Genomic DNA, 6,000 nt, shown 5'->3' with positions numbered 1-6,000 from the left:
GATATGGACAAGAAAAAACCAAAATTTCATTGACAAAATAACCCTTGATGTCTTGCCAGTTTTGCTAAACCTGTCTGCTACCTTAATACTACTTGTGCTACCTTAATACTACTTTTATGGTTGAAAGTAAAACGTAACTCAAATAGACTCACATGACTTCTATGGATTTTTTTTTTTCTTCTTCTGTGTGTGCTCACAAGATTTATATATATGTTTAGTATTGGAGTGTAGTAATTGGAACCACATAAACGACACCATTATAGTTGAGTACGTAGGTATATATATATATATATGGTGCTACTGCTCGGAACAACCATATACATATCCCACATTATCCTTACAACAACATTGATACATAAGTTCTAGATAGAAGAAACAAGCTAAACACCGTTTGGCTAGGGCATGCTTAGCATCTCTTCGTCCGCTTCATGTTGAGTAATTAGCCAAAACACAATCCCGAGCGTCAATATCATTAATACGTCCTTCTACTCCCATCTCTGATCCCGCAAAGATCCTGCATGTATGCAACATGGTGAACACTCTCAAATTATAAAAAAACATCTCTTTAATCATATAGCTAGAGAGAGCTGAAAGCGAGAGGAATATGATCACCAGACTTGCAGTTTCTGAGAAGCAACACCTACGATTGTCGGGGTTTGAGTGTTAGTGATCTCGCCAAAGTCTAGGTACATCTTGCTTCTGTAATTAGCAATCAATCCAACCATCGTTAAAAAAACAAAAAAACAAAATTGTAACTGAAAATTCTTATAATTCAAATTGTCAATGAGGAAATTACTTACCCTGCACGGCTAGTGCCGAATGAACAGCCCGATAAACCTTAAGTGCAAGTCATGATTTCTCAAAAGTGATTAGCAAAGAGAAAACTGAGGTCGTGAAGTAAAAATTTTAATATATTGAGTGATCTCGGAGAGTTGGGGTCTATTTATTGTGAAGATGGGAGTGTTGAGTGAAAAAAGATTTCGCTCGATCACCTTACTTCTTAAAATATTATTTTTCTTTTCTTCTTCATCAGCTAGTATAGAACAGAAATCTTATCATTTGTATCATTTGCCAATTTTAAAACCGGTTAAGAAAAGGAATAAAATTTTGTTATGTGCTTATTGAGTTTTTAACTCAAGTTATTCGTATCTAAATTTTAGCGTAGCGTAGCTAAATGTGATTAATTTTCTCTGCCATTTTCACTTTTAATCAATTTATTCCCCTTTATCTTTTTAGATAACGATTCTGTTCTATAAACTTTACTATGTGCGCTCTTTAGTCTCCAAATGTATGATCTTTTAATATATATATAACAACAAATGCAATGTACAAAGTTTGCTTTTTCCAGTTTCAAACTGATACACTCATTGATGAATGTCTTAAATATTACATTTGCTAACTCATTTATGTCACCTTTTGGCAGATTCGATAAGATGGAATAAGCTAAAAGGATTTCCTATAGGTAGGCTCTGAATGGTAGTAGTGAGCTGAGGTCTGAAAGGAACCTTGTAGGGTGATTAGGGATGGATTATAATTCAACTTTCTACGAGGATGCAAATTTTTTGCACACATTGCCTTTGATTTTTTTTTTTTAAGGGTAGGTTTGAAATATTTGGCTGGGGCGTCTGGAGCAGATCTCAACCACTCAAGAAACGTCTCTGCATTAGGAGAACCACTAATAGTTCAAATTAGTGTCACAACAATAAAGTAAAAGAGAGATGACCTTATATTCGATAGTTCGATATTATCCTTCTCTGATTTGGGTATCACCCTCTATCACATCATCTCCAACGATTTGGTTTGTGTAGGAAGATATCCTTTGGAAACTGAATACAGTATCCATACTTCCGGGAATATGAAAAAGATAATCGAATTCACTTTTATGCACACTCCTTAAAGATTGTTAATTTAACTTGTTCATTTGATGGGTTGTGTAGTTAACAAATGGTCGTTCATATTACAGAACTCCTAAAGTTAAATTGAAGAATGAGGTTGAAATGTCGCATGCACATTTGTTAAGTCCCAATGTTAAGTGACCTTTTTTATGTCATGGTTGACATAAAAACTCCTTTTCAGGAACAAATTCAATAACCCATAATCATGCACAGATACGGACATGTAGACGCGGACACGATAGGATGCGGATGCGAACACTACAAAATTCTCACAAAGCTAGGACGCAAACACCTATATGCGTATTTTATTTATATATTTTTTATATATACAATCATGTATTTATACATGAAAGTTAAGTGTTTCGATCCTAAAAATTAGAAAATGATGCTACATGTATATAAATTTCAAGCGAAAAAAGAGATCGTTTGTTTATACATACCGAATGTGAAGCAATTAATCACTATTATACACATGGCACAATCAAAATGCATTCTTAGAACAACACCCAATCAAGGATATACATGATGTCATTTCCTATTATAAAACTTTAATAAAGACCTAAATAATAGATGTAAATATACGCAAATCTTCATTTAGTTAACAATAATACAAATAATGGAAAAAATTTAAATGAAAATGAAAAGAAAAAGCTTCAAATCTGCGTCATCAGTGCGTCCAGACCAGAAGTGCGCAGAACGCGCATATTGGCACGTCAGATACACGTCGTGTCAGCGTCCAATGCGCGTCGGACACGGACACGGCTCAAAAAATGCAGCGTGCAACCCAATTGGAGACAAACATTAACACAAGGATAAAGGCCTCAATATTTCAATAATATGATTAATAAACCCAAACCGAAACATAGTACAGCCACCACAGTTTTCTTTTCTTGTTTCCACACGAAAAAGAAAACAAAAGTTGAAGAACAGCATGAAAGACATCATTACATATGGTGGTTATTAGAAAAACCACACATATCCAACTTTATTTTTACAAGCATATTGAGAAATTTCTTGCTTAGACAGCAAGGATAGATAATTACTTCAGTGTCTATCTGCGCATCTGTCACAGTTGAATGGTCTAGATAGCCTGAATTTTAACATGAGCACTACTGCCCTTATCATCACCATCTCCTTCTACTCCCATCCCTGCACCAAACCTGCATGCATCACAAAGTAACAAACATTATTGTTGAGATGCCGAACCTTACTCGAAAGCTGGTCTTGAGAAAACCCATGGCCTAGCTAAGCTCTTATACATATAGAGAGAGATGGGGCTTACGTTGTATAAGGAGCAACACCAACCATAAAGCTTTGAATCTCGGAGCACTCATCAAAGTCAGGATACATGTTGCACCTATAATTACCCGAACCACCGTCATCATTATCAGCATCCCAAATAAATTTAATATATTATCTTAACACGTAAATAGCAGAGAGTGCAATAAACAAGAAATATCACCGTATTATATACTTGGTACAAGGAAATGATGGGTTCTATTGGGAGGTTTTAAATGGGTTGTCTAGCTATTGTAAAGTAAGAGAAGATGAAATTAACAGAGATGAAATTACCTTTCAAGGCTAGTACCGCATGAACAGCCTGATCCACAACCACAGTCAGACATGATTCCTGAAATAAGAAGAAGAACAAACCTGAACTTGTAAAGAGAAAACTTATGTTTGTTTTTGATACATTGAGTAAGCTTAGTAGGAAATCTATTTATAGGCAAGTAGGGAATGTTGGGTGACAGTACTACTATGAAAGACTATGTACAAGTCATTATGGGATTCTAAAAATATATGGATGACAACGCGGCAACGGGAAAAAACACTTAACATAAACTAATTTTTCTTTTGATTTCTTTTTGATAGATAACATAGAACATGTTGTAAATTAATTTTACTTTAATTCTTGTAGAATCAGTTTTGTCTCCCACTTGTAGAATGATTCACGTACACCGGGCTGAAGACCAGTTGTCAAATTCATATGTAGTTTTTGATCGAGCAGAGCAAAACTTACCCAAACCCGCCAATCCAACCGGACCCTCCAATATTGTTGGATCTAACTCTAACCCAGACATAGCAAGATTGTACACGGGCACTTTCTAAAATATCTATTGGATTCTAGATTAAATTTAACACGGGTACGTTCCTAAAAGTCTGGTGTACACTCACTCACTACAACAAGCTAATCAAATGTGAACGCCAATGGCAAAGTATGTCAATAAAAAAATTTCAGTGAATATCCTGAATATTATTTGTATGTGTCAGATATCAACCACACAGGTTTCGTGGACTGGTGTAGTTAGTTATCACGTCAGTCTTACACACAGAAGGTCTCTAGTTCAAATCTGGGCGAAGCCATAATAGTTAGTTATCACGTCAGTCTAACACACTGAAGGTCTCTAGCCCAAACCACGGCGAAGACATAATAGTTAGTTTTTTCCTCTTTTTTTTATGCAATTTTTTTTTCCTTATTTCACTGGATTTCTTACTAATTTTTTTTCCTTATTTTCCTTATTTTACTTTTGTGAATGTCTTCTGCTGCTGGGATCGAAGAATCATGAACAACTGCTTTTCCCTTGCAGTTTTCCATTGCCGTTCTTTGCATGCAGAACTTAGACCTAATTGTAAGAGTTATGGAAATCCCTTGTTACTATGTTTGTGTTACTTTGGAAGAAAACTTAGTCAATGGTCGACATTGGTGCAAGGATACTCTGTCAGGATTTGCTTATGGAATCACTGACAACCGCGGAATAACGGATCTTGAGATATTATGATGAATAATAAGTAAACCAAGCACAAGCAACTATAATAACACGAGAAAGATAAATCAACTCATAAGACACAAGATTTATAGTGTTTCGACCAATACATACAACTTGTATATATTGTCTACGTTCACTTTGAGCCGCACCAACTCAAATCCACTATGAAGAAAAACGATTACAACATCGTGTGAATCCCAGCAAACCCTTGATTACACCGCAACAATTACCCGAGATGATAACCTTGTCTCTTGTTCCTCACCAATATGCTATCACAACGAAACTCTAGCTTTAGCCCTAAAAGTTATACAAGAAATGTCTCACCGATCTCTTAATCGTTTTCTACACAATACAATTCTACAAGGCCTAATTACCTATTTATATAGGTTACAAACTTGGTCACCAAGAATCCTAACCGGTTTAGGAAACCCCTTCCTTAAATAACCACGGCTAACTTTAGGAAATAATAATTAGTCTTCAATAACTAACAATCTCTCACGTTGAAGACTCATTTATCGTCTTCAATTCTCCTTTTCTTCAACTTTGGATTTGACGGTGCTAAAACATCTTCATGTCAGTGCGGCTCCCATCCCACAACCTCATTCTGAGAGACCAACTAAAGCCTTGCAGAGCTTTATCTTGTCTGATGTAACTCCCTTGGTAAACATATCCGCCGGATTCTTCGAACCACGAATCTTCTCGATCTTCAACTCTCCTTCTTCTAAGTGATCCCGAATAACATGATAACGAATATCTATATGCTTAGTCATAGCACGATAGGCTGAGTTCTGGGTTAAATGTATAGCGCTTTGATTGTCACTAAACAGAACACTATCTCGTTGTTCCTTTCCTAACTCATCTAACAAATATCGTAACCAAATCATCTCCTTGCTCGCTTCTGTTACTGCTACGTACTCCGCTTCCGTAGTAGACAATGTTACCAACTTCTGTAACCGTGAGTTCCAACTCACTGCAGCTGACCCCATAGTATAAACATAACCGGTCGTACTTCTTCTTTTATCTACATCACCTGCGAAGTCTGCATCCACATAACCCCTCAATATAGAACCACCTATTCCATAACACAATGGTACGTTTGTGTTACCTCTCAAATACTTGAGAATCCACTTCACAGCTTCCCAATGTTGTTTTCCTGGGTTGCTTGCATATCTACTCACTACTCCACTGCATGTGCAATATCCGGTCTCGTGCACACCATAGCATACATTAGACTTCCAATAGCCGAAGAATATGGTACGTTAGCCATGTACTCATTTTCTTCATCTGTCTTCGCACACTGCATACTTGAAAGACGAATTTGACTTCCAAGTGGAGAA

General features: G+C 36.3%; 2 long non-coding RNA genes across 2 annotated transcripts; both read right to left on the bottom strand.

Annotated features, from left to right (window-relative positions):
• Positions 1-234: 234 nt before the first annotated feature.
• LOC113344841 lies at positions 235-1,096 on the bottom strand. Its single transcript, XR_003357924.1, has 3 exons — positions 801-1,096; positions 613-699; positions 235-514 (listed from the first exon to the last, which is right to left on the bottom strand). It is a non-coding gene; the product is annotated as an uncharacterized LOC113344841 (long non-coding RNA).
• Positions 1,097-2,708: 1,612 nt separating this feature from the next.
• LOC113345079 lies at positions 2,709-3,628 on the bottom strand. The gene is made up of 3 exons (XR_003357994.1): positions 3,468-3,628; positions 3,178-3,252; positions 2,709-3,055 (listed from the first exon to the last, which is right to left on the bottom strand). It is a non-coding gene; the product is annotated as an uncharacterized LOC113345079 (long non-coding RNA).
• Between the last annotated feature and the right edge of the window lie 2,372 nt (positions 3,629-6,000).

Source organism: Papaver somniferum, unplaced genomic scaffold (assembly GCF_003573695.1).
Source record: "Papaver somniferum cultivar HN1 unplaced genomic scaffold, ASM357369v1 unplaced-scaffold_80, whole genome shotgun sequence".
Taxonomy (NCBI): Eukaryota; Viridiplantae; Streptophyta; class Magnoliopsida; order Ranunculales; family Papaveraceae; genus Papaver; species Papaver somniferum.
This window is presented reverse-complemented; position numbering and strand designations above follow the sequence as displayed.